Genomic DNA, 15,624 nt, shown 5'->3' on the forward strand with positions numbered 1-15,624 from the left:
AGATGTCCTGCATGCTGATTACACTGTTGTAAAAGGAGAGGAGTTGGTATGCTGTTGTATCTTGGGTCTTCTGTACGTATATTTTTTCAATAAAGACTTTTCTGCCAGTAAGCACAATTAAGATTATGCATTAATGTGCAGCCATCAAAAAAATCTCAGACTGAGCCATATAATCTATAGGAATGCTACTCGGGGAAGCTGCTGGAGTGGGAAGTTCATTCCCCTCCCTCTAATCAGGCTGCCATCCACCTATGCAAGTTTTGCATTGTGGTGGTTTCTGTAGCCTTACAGAGGCAAAAAGGAGGCATTTTCTGTCAGTCCTGTCTCCTCCCCATGAAAAAAAGTATGTCTTTGGAGCCTTGTGCTGAATTTCCACTGATGGAAGGCAAAAAAACCCCAGTGGATGCAGGACCAGAACAGGAGCTCTGGGCATGCAAACAATATTCATCAAAACTAATGAAAATGTTCTCATGAACTGCTGCAAAAAAACGGTGAAAGCAAAGCCAGGGCTTCTGGCAAGGCCACTGGCAGAGCTGGAGCTTTGCTAAGAATGGCTCTGCACACTAAGCTTCCAGCCTGAAATCTCTGCACCTCCCTGAAAGAGCACATCTGATCCCAGCAGGCTTGACTCAGCCCTCCATGCTTCTGAGGGAGATAAATTCACTTCTGTACAATTTACTGAGCGTCATTCTTTTGGACTAAAAAACAAGTTTCTTTTTGCTCTGAATGAACTTTAAAGATCTGGCACATCTCAGACATGAGGTCTTGGCTAAAATCTATTCCCTTTCCACTACCGCAGAGCTGTATACGCCAGCTAGATCCTGCCCTCCAGTCCAGTGCAGAGAGGATTTCAGTGGGCCGGACGTACACGGTCTGACAATGTCTGCAATCGTTCCAGAGGACAGGAGCTCTGCAAATGTACGCCGCTCTGCTGACATAGTTCACATCGCGGTGCTCGTGTCAGATACAGGCTAAACTCTCTGCTCTGACCCACGGTCCCTAAGGCTGGAGCACTGGACTCCTGCCACAGGCTGGTCTGCACCACTATGAATTGAAACAGAGGAGTTTCACAGGGCTCAAACTATCTGTTATTCTCAACAGGACTTGATAACAATCCAGATCTTTCAGAGCTTCCAAACACACACAAAAGTGGGAAAGCACAAAGCAGGTATTTTTTGATATTGACAGTTAGCTCTGTTCAATAATCAGGTGCCACTGAGCCCCACGGCAACCGCTTTGGCATCAGTCTCAGTGATCCCACCATGAAGCTCTGGGAACGTTTCTGAGATGTGGCACTGCGGAGTGTCTCTAGCTCCATGAATAACTATTCAAAGCCATTCTTTTGGCTTTGCCATGACTTCTGGGTGCCTTTCAAGAAAAACAAAAGACATTTTCTAAAGAAAAATAAATCTGCAATTTCACTACAAATAACTGTCCTTCTCATGAAAATGGAACAAAACTACAAAATTGAGACAGAAAAATCCATAGTTTTGATACTTGCAAGACTTTAACTGTATTTGTAGTGAAAAGAAAAGCTAGGTTTCTGCCACTGCCTTTGCCGTGCTCACCCCAGAAAGGCTCCGTATCCTATGTGACACTGCGAAAGGGGAGCAGGTCTCACCAGAGCTGGCTCGAGGCAAAGCAGGCCCTTACCCAGCACAGCACACCGCTAGAGCAGCCCCTAGGGCAGCCCACTGTGGCCAGGCCAGAGCCCCGGAAAACCGGGCTTTCTGCTGCGACGGAGGAAAGAAGCAGGATGCGGGAGGCAGCAGCCCCTCCCAGAAGCAGGAGTCACCACTGCCACAGCCCACCGCAAGTGTCCCGAGCCAGCTGTCCCTTCCTGGGAAAGGGCAGCCTAACTCCAGCAGGCTCCCAGTCTCTTCTCTTCTTTGGGATGACAACCTTGCACTGCTTCCAGGGACAGAGTTTATGAGACTGAAGGGACTTACCAGAAGAATATTTAGGGCTTAATGCCTCTGCCCAGTTTCTGGTGGGCGGATGTCAGAAACTGGCTCTAGCTTTCTTGTGAGCAGAGTGTTCAAAGCTTACGTGCATGTCAAGCTCCAGTTCAGCACAGGTGGTGGCTGCTGGGAGTCAGAACTGAAGCACCTCAGGGACGTGGCTTCCAAAACATTCATTAATGTACTCCAGTCCCCAGGAGCCAGGCTGTAACAGCTTTTGCATTTCAACCATTTGGACAGAAACAGTTACAGTAAAAATATTTTAACAGTTTTGAGGATGAAACCATCTATTTCATACAACGATTCTGAGAAAAATCTGTGAGACACCCTGAATAAAAAAGTCTTTTTTATTTTATTTTTTTTAAGTACCTACTCTTTGTAAACCTATCTGCCTAGGCTACTAGTACAGCCACTCACAGAAGTTATCATCTCCTGAGGGAAAATAGAGGGCTGTATAGCTTTAAATAGCGCCAGGACTTTGCAAGAAGGTAGCAACTTCCCCTTGGGCTGCAGTGAAAAGGCCTTGTCTGCCTGATTTACACAGGTAGGGAGTGAATGGCTCAGACGCTGCGGCCTGCGCAGCCAAACACCCATGTGTGCATGAAATTAGAATGTCAACATTTGATTCATGCTGCCAGGCTGTGACTGTGAAACAAATTATGTCAGTGGGTGGCAATTGCAATATTAGTCTAAGCAGATAACATTTAGCTAAAAGGAGGGGCTCAGTCCGCACTCTTCTCCCTACCATTTTAATATGTCAACATCATTAGACTTAGAAGGCCAGGAATTTTGTCTGAATGGAAAAAATACCGAAGCAAACAAAGATATTATAGGTTGAGAGAGGGTTTACAATAAAGCACAAGGCACCACAGTTCAAATAAAGGTTCAGCACTTTGATTACAGCTCCTTACCACATACCTTCACTACACACACTTCACAGTCCTTAAACTTTGTCAAAAGCCTCCTACTATTTAATGATTTAAAAAAAATCTTTGAACACTTTGGAATGTAAGTTACAAAATGCATCATCTATAGGATGCTAAAAAACACATCTTTAGGGAAGGAGAAGTGCCATTTACTAATTAATTTTTTAAAAAGAAAGCCTTGGCAATGTTTGGCTTGAGCTATCAAACTTCTGAACACATGAAAATAAAGAGCTAAATCTGGCTTCTTTTCAATTAAAAAGAAATACAAATTAGCCTTTAGAAAACAGAAGTTTTCTGTTTCTGTTTTCTAAGTTGCTCCTAGCATTTTCAAGTTCATTCCCCTGAGATCAACAGTTTTTGAGATGTGAAGTCAATATTTTATAGTAAATTACATTTTAGAAAAAGCCATATCTGAAACCAATAAAGGATACTTAAGAGTAACTGTTTTTCTTACAGAATAAATAAATAAATAAACACACAAAATCCTCCATGCTGTAAAGATAGAACAGATATTCTACAAAACAATAATAGTCATTTTCTTCTGGCTTTCTCAATCAATTCTCAACAAGCCTCTAAGTATCAGATGGCAATTTTACCACAGAATCCATCATACTTCTAGCTCCATTTTATTTTCTCACTTCTTTTAACTAGCAAGATGGCAAAACATCAATTTAAAGTTTTATTCCATTGCAAACACTCATGTTGTTAAAGTTAATGCTGTGAAAAATCCAACTTGTAATAGTGAAATGTTTATAGAAGCAGTCATTCATTTAGTTGTAGAACTAGGCAACAGATATCAGCTCCATAGTTAATGTTCAGAAAGACAGAGTTTTTAGGTGATTCCACTAAAAACTAATTTATTAACTTCAACTTCCAGCATACAAAAACTAGCTTTGTCTTAGGTTTATCTGAAAGCCGCTAGAAGGAAATGGCTTGTAGCTGCCTCCTCTGCCCGTCAGCGAGTGCTGCACCTATTCCAGGCGAGTCCCCCGCCTGAAAGTCTGCATCCAGCCTTGCTTGCTGGTCCGTTTAGTTAGCTATTCGCACTGAAGGCAATGAAAGTCTCATCATTGGGTCCAACTCTAACTGTCTTACTCACTTGAGAAATTTCACTGAAGTTAATGGGCCAAATTAATCACTGGCCTAACTCCGCTGACTTCACCAAGGATCAGTTTGATTTAATAAGACTATTCTCTTTAGTAGACTAAGATTGGGTACACAGACTTCAATGGGAGCAAGATGGAAACATAATGAGAAATCCAGATCATTTATTCTTCAGACTTTGCAAAGACTGATTTAAACTGACTTCAGAAAACACACATTGTAATAAGACATGCACATGCGTGTGGCCCAGCTTCCATTCCACAACCTCAAAATGCTTCAGCTGTGCTGCCAGTCTAGCTACCACATGGTATATCACTAATTCGCAAACCCTGCTACAGTTCTGCTACTCCAGTAAGCAGCCTTTCTGAAAAGAGGAGAATTGTTTATGTGAGTAGAGTATAAAGATTCAGACTACAACATTCTGCTCCTTGGAAAAAACAGACACAAAATGCAGAAACAGCTGGCTCCCTTAATGCAACTAAACTTACTTTACTTACTGAGATGGATGCTACAATATGACCTTTACAAATAATAATTTAAAAAAATGTAAAAAAAAAATCACGATAACAGATTGCAGTTTTCCTGCCACTTCATCTACTTCAGGGTACGTGTTTCTGGAATCTTTTCAAAGAAGAGGATTTTTCATCCAAATCTTTCAGAATTGTCCAAATAGGCAAAAAATGTTCAAAATTGCCTACTTTTCCCCCTACTATAAAAACTATAAAACTGTTCTATTGAGTTTCCAAAGCCCTCACAAAAACGTCAGTTTGCATCAACAGTTACATCTTTGTCAAAAATCAATGTAAATATCTCTCTTCAGTTTAGAGAAAACCGTAATTAGTAAGGATATCATAACCAAAACAAAACTGAAAAAAACGAGCAATTTAAAACAATTTTTGTCTATTTGCACAACTTTATGGCGGGGGGAAAATGTCTAGGTAGAACACTGTAGCTTGATCTAACATTTTAAAAGCTCAGCTATTCACTCTGTCTAAAAAAAAAGTAAAAACCATCCAACTTTTCAGAAGGTAATTTGGTAACACTGCTTACAAAGAGGAAAGCAGAAAAGACAGCACTAAGACTGCAGGAAAGATTCTTTCTTTATGGTGTAGTGACAGCCTTGTAACTTCTCCATTATGATGGGAACCACAGCATAAAGATTGCATTATCATCTGTGGTTAACTGTCAAATGCATTTTAATGCTTTATTCGGGAGAGCTAAGTTAAAAACAAAACAATCCTCCTCTTCTTAATCTAACCATCTTCGAGAACGTAAATACAGCTCATACTTGTGTGTTAGAGTGTGGGGAGTTAACTGTATTCTTTCAGCTTCATGTAAATTCCTGAAGATCAGAGAGCTGAGTAAACAATATTTTGATGTAAACAGATTATCAACATGAGAGGAATGACCGTCTGGTCACCCGTGGGGGTTTATTCACTTAACACTTCCACCCCATAAAGACAATTGTGTGCAATCAATGCATATAGGGCCTTTCACTGGGTTGCTAAGTGATATGTAGTGTCAACAGAAAAATGCATGATGTACAGAAGGGCTGCTGAACAGCCAAGAGAAAACAACACACATGGATGATATTTTAAACTTAATTCAGTGCGTTATGAAGATTGTGACAGGCACAGTGGCTGACCAGAAAGCACTTCAAAAATTTGACTTTATAAAGTTGGATCTCCCATGTGTGTAAAGAGTTTAATTTGGTAACAAGTGAATCACAGTGCAGAACAGTAGCTGGTTCAAGTAGGAAAAGGCAACCCAGCAGGGAAGCACTGAATATTCATTCATTGGAAGGCCCAGCAGTCATTTTACAATCCAGGCTTCAGTATATGAGCAGATCATTTGTCTAAGATTGTATATGCATTCTCTCATTTTCCTCATCTCTGGAAACTATTTTAGTAAAAGCTCAGAAGCTGTTTTCAACAGTTTCTTCAGAATTTCTAAAGAAAGGAAAGAAACTTGAATGGCATCGCATTGCCCCATACAACCATGAAAACCTGTTTTGTGGGACATTCTTGAAACCAACCCAGAAAGAAACCCTTAAGAGGTTTTGTATTTATTTACCCATTCTTTCCTCACCACCCACTTGATAGGTTTTATATTCAAATGCAAAATATATCTGCTTTTGTTCTAAGGATTCAATCTGATTTTGGTTTGATTCACAGAAGAATCCTGAGAAATCCAATCTTATGCCAAATTTTATTTTCTTGTAGCTGCATGCAGTATACAGAAAACTTACAATCCTCAAAGCTTTTCTAAAACACTTTCAATGATATTTCAGCTTAATGTCATGTTCAAAGGTTCCTAAGAGCCCACAAAGCTTTGACCAAACGCATTGCTCATTGGATCATCAGCGCTATTTTCTACAGAACAAAATTCCCAAACTTGTAGAATATTTTTCTTATAAGATGTTAGTGAATACTGCGTTCCCCAGGTTGCTCCTGACAATACGTGGACAACACAAGACTGTTCAGTGACAAGAGTGGTTTTGAGTGGATTTACCATGACTCAGTCAAATGTATCAGAAAAGCCCACCAAATCTGCAAAATCCCCAAATTTCAAAAGGCTGATTTTTACTGATTAATTTATAGAAGGGGGTCTTTCTTTTTTTTCAAAGGGATTTGTAGTTAACACATTTTGGGAGGATTTTACATGAGAATGAAAACATTTTATTGAGGGAACCTTCTTCCGAAATGCTGCCTAGATTCAGTTTAATGAGACTGTTACCAAAGTTTCTGAGCTACAGGTAATCAGATGGTGACTTAGTCAGATGACTAACCTTCCCATTTGTAGATTTGTATTTGTAGACTTCAGTTCAGCACACACAAACCAATGCCAACTTTAAATATGCTCCTCTGAATGCAATGGGATAAGTTGAGTTCACACAAAAATGTTTAGCATTGCTAATAATTAAACAATTTCTATTTGGGTAACACCTACAGAATAGCTAGGAGCCTGGTATATTTGTGTGTTCTCTGAAAAGACAGAAATCAGAGATGGTCTCTGCCCACAAGAGCTTGCAAGCTAATTAGGCAAGCCAAGCAAAAAAAGGATGCAACAAGTAGCAGATCAGGGCCTTATTCAGCATTCTTTAAACAAAATATAGGTAAAGTCCTTCCTTTGGAAGGCAGAAGAGTACTAACAAGAAGAAAGGAATCAACATATTCAAGAAAAGTAAGCTTGTTAGGTTTGGGATCATTTCAGTTAATCAACTCCTAAACCAATTAGGTTGTTGGATTTCTAAACCAAAAAATGTAACAAAACCATAAAGATATGTTTGAAAATATATCTGGGTACTTCAGTATTTTCAAGATGATAAAACCAAAGTTCCCTAAACAATCAGCTTGCAGCAATAGTGGAAGGTAGCAAATGATTTAAGAGCTGCTAATAAAATCTTTGAATTAATAGGTCAGATCTGTCTGACTTTCAATCAAAGTAACTCATAGATCATTATTTATGTTAATACTCATATGCAATTGTCAACCTCAAAATAATCCAATAATTCATCAATAATAATAAAACTCAACCCCTGAGTCAGGAACTGCGTTTTATTTTCATCCTTGAAGAACCAGCAGATAGCCTGGAAAATCAGTATAAAAAAAAATGGCTTCCACATAGGGAACTTCCATTCTGGTCACAGAAGTTCTACACAAAGGCTAAAGTTAAAACATCCAACTTATGCACTGCAAAAAATAGCATAAAATAGTAAAAAAACCCCATATACTGTGTTGTTTTGTTGTGACAGTAATTCAGTAATTTTGTTGTGACAGTAAAAGTTATCGGGGAAAAGAGGAAAAGGCACAACCACAATTAGAGCAAAGATTTTGTATTATTCACAGCAGTCATCTCAGCATAACAAATAGGGCCCTGCTCCAAAGAAAGAGTGAAGCAAACAGGACTGGCCCAAGTGGCAGTACTCACAGAGTCTGCTGATAAAGCTGCATGCAGTATATGCCAATATCTCATAGCCTGGCACCACAGTAAATTCTTCTAACAGACTGGTAAATTCTTGTACTACCTGGAGCTGAGTAAGCAGTGTAAAACACTGCGCTGGATTTTCCTGGTTCCATCCTCCTCGGGCTGTTGACAGGGAGGCAACATAGGCTCCTACTTCTTTACATCAATTCTTTTACAGTAACAAGTCATAACTCTGAGTTGCTAGAAGAGGTTGCTGTGGGTTACATCAGGGCCAGAATAATTAGAGAATAAACTAGCTATATCTTTAGCTCAGAATATGTTGGGATAAAATAGTTTTCCTTGACTAACTACAGTACTCTGTACAATATCAGAAGAAAGTATCCTGTCTTTCCTTATCACTGTCACATTATGCACTTCAGTCAGAACAGCCCTGTTCTTTGGGAACTCTGTTTCTAAGAGCTGACTAACTGGACAACTATTTTAGTTTGTCAACCAAGCTTGGATCTGAATATTTAGAGGTATTTAAATCAGAAGATATATATGGACACAGGATCTACTTGGTAACAGTCAGTTTATAATGCATGGAGTTGCAGGCTCAGCTCCAGCTTCATTCCTGAAGCCCCAGGTATTTTTGACATTCTGTTCATCCTAATTTGCAAATGCTTTCTTCTTTCTGGATGTTGTGTTAAAGAGCAACTCAAACAACAGGAAGAAAGGACTCATTCTGCAGGGGACTCTGAAATGTAATGCTGCCATCCTTCTCTTCTTCCCTCCCCATGCTGTGCAGGCAGAGCAGATAATTTATCTGCAGAGGACCACTCCGAGGAGCAGGGCTCATGTAATACATGTTTCCTGAACTCCAGGGGCAGACAGGCTTCTCTGCGAGCACTGAGCAGAGGCCATGGAGATGATACCATAGAGAGACCATCTGAAACCACAAACGCTGGATAAAAATTGTGTTTCTTGAGTTTTGAGTTAAGTTTCCCCAAATGAAATAAACATTATTCAGTCAAAAGTATTTTCTTTCTAGGTAAAATATTTATTTTTTAAAAAACATATCAGAACATGCTCAACTATCTTTTTCCTCTTTTGTATTTTTCCTGTTTTGCCATTGAAGAGGAAGAAGAAACAGAAAAATGAAACAGTAAAGTCTGAAATGGACAGTTTTTCTTTTAAAAACTTCTGGAAAAAATGGACATGTGGAATTTTATTCACTAAACATATTTCTCAGTTTTCAATTGCTTTTAATTTTTACAAATGCAAACTTGTTTCTTTCTAGTGGTCCACTTGCTAATGTAGTTAATGCAAAAATAGACTCGACTGCTCTTGGATAAGGTATGTTCAACTTTGAACTTTTTTAGTTTCAAAAGAATCAGATGGCCTTGACTGCAGCACTAATGCACATGAGCTGTTAGTTCAATCTTCCCTTTCTTAGCTGAGAAGTGAACTCAAAGTGTATTTTATTTTATGTAACACAGCAAACTAAGGACTTGATTTTGTATTTCTATCAAATAGCAGATGCTTTGCTATTGGCTAAAACAGAACCAAAAGAGGTCCAAATATCAGCTACATATTTATTTGGTCTTTTATTTGTTGAGGTCAGCAGGTCACTGCTCTGAACACCTAAGCGTAGGTAATTCCATAATCAGGTAGCGATTCATACAGGCTTTGCTTAAGTTTGAGACTGCGCTGTATTACCCAAGTTAATCTCAGCAACTCCAATTACAGTCTCAAAAAACACTAAAACCAAAAACCAGAATATGAAAAAAGAGGCTCGTTCCAAGCAGCCTGTTCTTTCCAGCACATGAAACATCTCTGATAGGGCCTCAGCAGCCCCGAGACTTGAAGAGTTGTGAGTCTCAAAGGACCTGCTCGCCTCGACAGGTCTGACAAGCAAAGCAGGCCGCTGCGGTGGCCGTCACAGCAGCTCTGCTCTGCTCTGTAATGTGCACAAGGCCTGACCAGCAACTCCACTGCTCTTCTTCTCACTTGGGTTTGTAAGGCAGCTTGGCCAGGGGCGCGGGCTGCCTGGCAGAGGGGTGGACAGCCCTCAGGACCCTGCAGGAGGGAGGGCTAGCTGAGCGCGCCAGACTAGACCTTGCAACTCCTCCGCACATCCCTCTCCACACGTCCTAACATACAAGCCCCCAGGCTCACTGCAGCTCCAAGGAGCGTTTCCTCAGCCCACACAGCGGGAGGTGAACTTTGGCACCCTAGTTACTTGGAGGAAGTTTCCTAGGAAGGGAAGAGGGGTTTTGATCTACTTCCGTTTAATGGGAGTTCAGCAATAAACTGATTGTTTGACCTTACAGCACTGATGCAACTAAATTCAGATTAGCTGAAACATCAGGCCAAGCTCAACAACACTGCTAGACAATACTTAAACATGACTTAAACTTGACATATATTAACAGGTAGCTTGAAAAGCAGGAGTGAGTGAAAATCTCGGACGCTGTAACGGTAGTTGGGTCTGACAGTCCCTGGTTAACACTGGAAGCTAAGCAGCAAAGGCGTAAGTGGAGGAGTCCCAGGGGAATGCTTGGCCAGCACTAGATTACAGCAACCAATCCTGGGGACATCTGTCCCCAAAACATTCGCAAACCCTCTGGCACTGGAAACAAAGGAAATGTTTGCTACTGATTTCTGAATCTATGGACAGAGGGAAGGATTGTACAAGCATGTGTTTCAACAATACTGAAAAGCTTTTCCATATAAAGTAGCCAATTTACTGTTATGGTTACACTTAAGTCAATTAAAATGTTTTATTTGCCAGGATTTGAATCTCTTACCTTCATTAACATTTAGCAGTAAATGGGAGAAAAAAGGTAAATAAAATATTATCTGGCTTTTTAAAGGTCATTCCAGCTTGATCAGTATAAAAAGCTAGCTAGGAACACAGAATATGCCCCTTTGTGCGGATTTAATACAACTAGCCAGTGCAGAACATTATCTGCAAGAGACAGCAAATGAAAAGTCAGCGTCTGGAGAGTCTGCAGTGCTGGTGTCTAACACACACTTAATTACAGCCACCCTTTGTTCATCTGACTTATGATAATTTTCTTTTTTCCTTAAACCTCCCATCATAAATCACCCTCGTCACAGAGTATTTAACTGATGCACCTATTCTTAGCACCTGCTTTTAAACAACCCTAGGCTAGCAATCCAAACTGATGAAATTACATACCTAACACTTTGCATGCCTTTACCAAAGGAATAGCTAGCCACGTTCTGGAATCTGGGTCCTACCTAGGCTGGAGGCTTAAAAGGGCAACCCCTCAGTTGCAATTAGGGAGTTATTGCAGTGCCTTACTTCAAGAGCATTCATATTTTTATTAAAAAAAAATGTGGCATTTAAAATTCATTCTGTCACCAACTTTGTTTTACAAGGTGGGTTTTTTTTCTTTTTTTGTAAATAGATGTAAAACTAATGATGCAGGAAGACAATGTGTTTTTAGTACAACACTCACAAAGGGCTAGAAAAAGAAGAAATATTTGTGCTCCTGTGCGCAAACATTTATTCAAACATACAGTTCACCTTAAGCATAATTCTTTCCTTTTCCATTTTACTATTTCCCTGCCTAGTGACACTGCAAGGCAAATAGAAATTCCCCAGAAGCCATAGATTTACCATAGCAAAAGGGCATCCATAGAATATACTGAACTAACCTTCTGGCATATCATTGTCCTTAGTAAACAGGTTATCGTCACAGCAAAACCATAAATAAAAGCCCACAACAAATCAGTTCTCGTCCAACATAAGGGTTCAAATATAATGTAGTTAACTAGTTCAAATGCTGCAAATATCCACTCTAAAAGTACGCTGGAAACTTCTCCCCCCATCTCCAAGGCCAGAGGAAAGTAGTACCTTAAGAACTTTAAAACTACGGCGTCTGAGAAACTTCCGTAACAAGTAAACACAACTGAGAAGGAATCCTGCAGGCAACGGAAGGTCCCACATCGTGCGACACGAATCAAGGAGCGCAACTTGAAATGAAACCCCCAGAGATCCAAAGAAACCTCCAACTAACTGAACTTACACAAGAGTGAACACTGAAGTTTTGAAGAATATTTAGCTAAAGAAAAATTGCTTAGCTTAAACTAAAATTTCTTAACACAAATTTTTGAATAGGATTCCCTGCATTTTCATGAAAACTAAAACTCCAAGCAAATGTTAAACGTTTTACATTTTTGCAGTGGATACTTCACACAGTTTTACTGGACATTCAATACATTGTTCATACTTAATCATCTGTATGAAATGATAAAAAGAAAATTAAAATATTAGAAAAATATTCTACTTTATTTCTTCTCCTTAGTTATCTTTTCTCCTAATAGGTGTTACAACACCTATAGGTATTTTAATTAGGGAAAGAAAACAGTGATGTGCAGGAAGCAAGTACCAACCCATATTCCTCTGAAGTCATCTTCCCTTGCCATCTTCCAACAGAACATGCATGTTCAATACCTTGCCCTTTATATTTGCAGCATAATATCTATCTATGGAGAGATATCTGTGTTGATGATAATGGTAGCACTTCAATGCCTTCCATGTAAAATCCATAGCAACATTATATTCCCTACAAGAATTTGGCAATATTTTTCACTGGACGTTGATTTTTATTTATTTATTTTTTTTGCAGAAATATTACTTCAGTAGCCCATTAACATTTCACAAAGTTATGTCAAACTTGGCTAATTGTTTGCCCAGAGAAAAATAATTTAAAATAAAATTCAGTGTTTAAATTCAGTATTTTCTTAACATAAAAGTTCCACTTTTTACATGGAACCACTTTTCATTTCAAAATATTTTTGTAATTGTATTCTAAGAGAATTAAAAATAATCAATGAGTTAGTATTTTATTTTTACTCAAAAAACATTGTTTTCCTAAACTTTCTTTCAGAACTGTAAGTGAACAAAACAAAAATAGTAATTAGTGATCTGTCTGGCAAACATTAACAACTTAGCTTTTAGATCATCCTTGTGGGGTTGAGGTATAAGTAAATACTGACCCTTTTTCCATAGATGAGGAAATGGGTGGTTTGGAAAGGCCAATAATGCAAGAAGAAGCAACATCAACAGACAAAGGAGTAAGAACATAACCTGAATCTCAGTCTTCAAATTTGAAGCCTTCCATTTAAAACTTTCCTCTAACTCAGGTATTGGATAGCAGATCATGCATTATTAAAATAAGTCAGTCTACCTAATGTCATATTTTATATTGAGCAAAATATATGATGTAATATAATTAACTATTACCATATTGCTCTAGGTAAGACCATTCATGATCAATACCTAACACTATCAGACCAAGTTCCTGACTGCAGAGCAGTGCCTGAGATACCACCCTGGAAGGGGCACAGGGCGCAGGCTGCCTCAGGATATGGAGGGAGCAGCTCCCTCAACAGGACATGCACCCGCAGGAGGAGCCCATCGACAGGCTAGAGAGCTGTGAGCAAGCACCAGGTTAGATGCAAGGCTCACGGAACTTGGCTCAACATCATTAAAGAGTTTTAATAAAGCAAGAGCCGACCTGAACGTTACAGTCAAGTTGAAGACCACTTGTTAGAAGCAAGCAACAATGGATCCATAAGTAACTGAGTAATACTGCTATGGAAAAAATAAAATAGATTATTAGTTAGCATGACTGATATAAAGATTTCACCTAGTGCTGCAATGATTACCACCACAGCAAACACTGAGATGAAACAAAATGTGACTTTGAGGTTAAAGGAGGCAGAAAAGCTCCTGGCTAGTAAGCAGTATTCCAAAGAAAGCCATTCTAAAATTATATTTCATAAGCAGCTGGCTAGAAAATGTGAAAATTGCTTTGGGCAAGGTTGACCACTATTCTGAGCCCACCTTCTTGGCTGGGTGGGGAGCACAAACGAAATATTTTTGCTTTCTACTGCTACTTATGTTATGCAAGACATACAGGAAATCTAGAGGTGAGATTTTAATTGCTGATATAGGAATAGGAGCAGCAGGTAATTAACTTGTATTCTTTTCAGAATGTAGTTTTCTGTATGACCCTGTAACCAGGCAACAGGAAGAATAACAATGCACAAGTGCGATAAGCAACCCCTTCTTTCTTTGACACAGAAATAATATTTTCAGGCTAATTGTAATTTTTTATTCCATATATAAATTTATTTCTGTCTCATACTGGAAAGGCCTAGACCAAAAAAGGAAACACACATAACTGAGTAAATGAAATAGATGGGAACTGCATTATAACATATCTTACTTTGGCCTGATGTTCAGTGTTCACTGACAAGTTCTTGCCTATGCATAGCAGGCAGGTAGAAGGATCACTGCTCCTGTTACTACTGCTCATGTTTTGCCAACCAGTGATAGCTTGCACTCACAGAGGAGAAAAATTCAGAGCTGGTTACACTGTTCCACCTTTCATCTGGATAACCATGACCAAGTGCTGACAAGTTTTGATTTCAAATCACACATGCTCACAGAAACTTAAGGGACAAGTACAACAATGTTTTTCGGTGTAGCTACTAAGACTCATGGTGTAGTCCAATAAGCCCATATGCATTCTTACACCACATGAGTTTTCAGAGTATGCAGCATCACCTTATCTTTTGGTTTACAGGGAGATTTGTTTAGATTGGCTCAGAAAGTAACTCTTCTAAAGCCAAATCCAGAATTCTGAACACTACTGCAAGAACAGTGAAAAGAGACCATTCTGGCACAGAAACATTTGCAAACACATTTCATACAGAATGCGGGAAGATTTGCATGGCCCTTAGGAAGTGTTTCCTACTCTTTAATTTAAGGAACTCTTTCTCAAGAGCTTTGCTTTTAAAGGAACCAATTCCCAGCTTTCATGTGCTATGTCCTTAACAAGATGGGTCTAATCAAGTCTTCAAACATAAGAAAGATCAAAGACTATATCTGTAATAAACCAAACGATAAGTGTCTGGCATGTATTGACAGGGCTATACGGCTTCAGTCATTCAGTTTCATTATTACTAACATTTATCATACAAAAATCTGGATGGCATTCTGTAAGTCCCCTAACTTTCTAGCAAAAACATTGTCAAACAGTACTAACACTTGACTTGACCTCAGTTTTACCTTCTTAATACCTGCAGTGATCTGCAAGCTCAAACAAAGCAGCAGCACTTAGAAAAAAATTAAGCCTGTCATTAGCGCACAGTAAATTTGAACAACAATAATTTTAGGGTAAAAACGTTAACTATTCATTGACACTAACACAGCGTAGAAGGGCTATACAGCTCCCTTGATGAACCCTTTCAAGTGTCCTATGAACATCAGTTAAGTCTGCCTCCCTCCCCTTGAGGTATGTCAGTTGCTGGGGCCATTTTCTAGATAAGTTCAAACCCTAGACAGACCTAATTCAGCAGAATATTAGCTCAGAGATCTGATTCTCTGCTCTAACTAATCAACAATGCTGCTTCCCCGTTAAAGGAGGCTGCACAATCTCTTGATTTGCCTGGCATATACAGTCTCAATAATTTTACTCTTTCCTTTGCTTCTTGCAATTGCCATGGCTGTGCTCACGAGACAGTTCTGTGAACCGGCAGCACGCAGAGTAGAAGTAACAATCATCAATTTTGCTTGAATTTTAGAGAATGGCTGTAATGCAGAATCGATCAAACAAATGTTAATCAGATTTAAGATCAATAAATTCTGTATTTATTTACTGTAAAGAAGATTGTCCCTTTAAAAG

This window comes from Apteryx rowi, unplaced genomic scaffold (genome assembly GCF_003343035.1).
Source record: "Apteryx rowi isolate R43461 unplaced genomic scaffold, aptRow1 scaffold_156, whole genome shotgun sequence".
Taxonomy (NCBI): domain Eukaryota; kingdom Metazoa; phylum Chordata; class Aves; order Apterygiformes; family Apterygidae; genus Apteryx; species Apteryx rowi.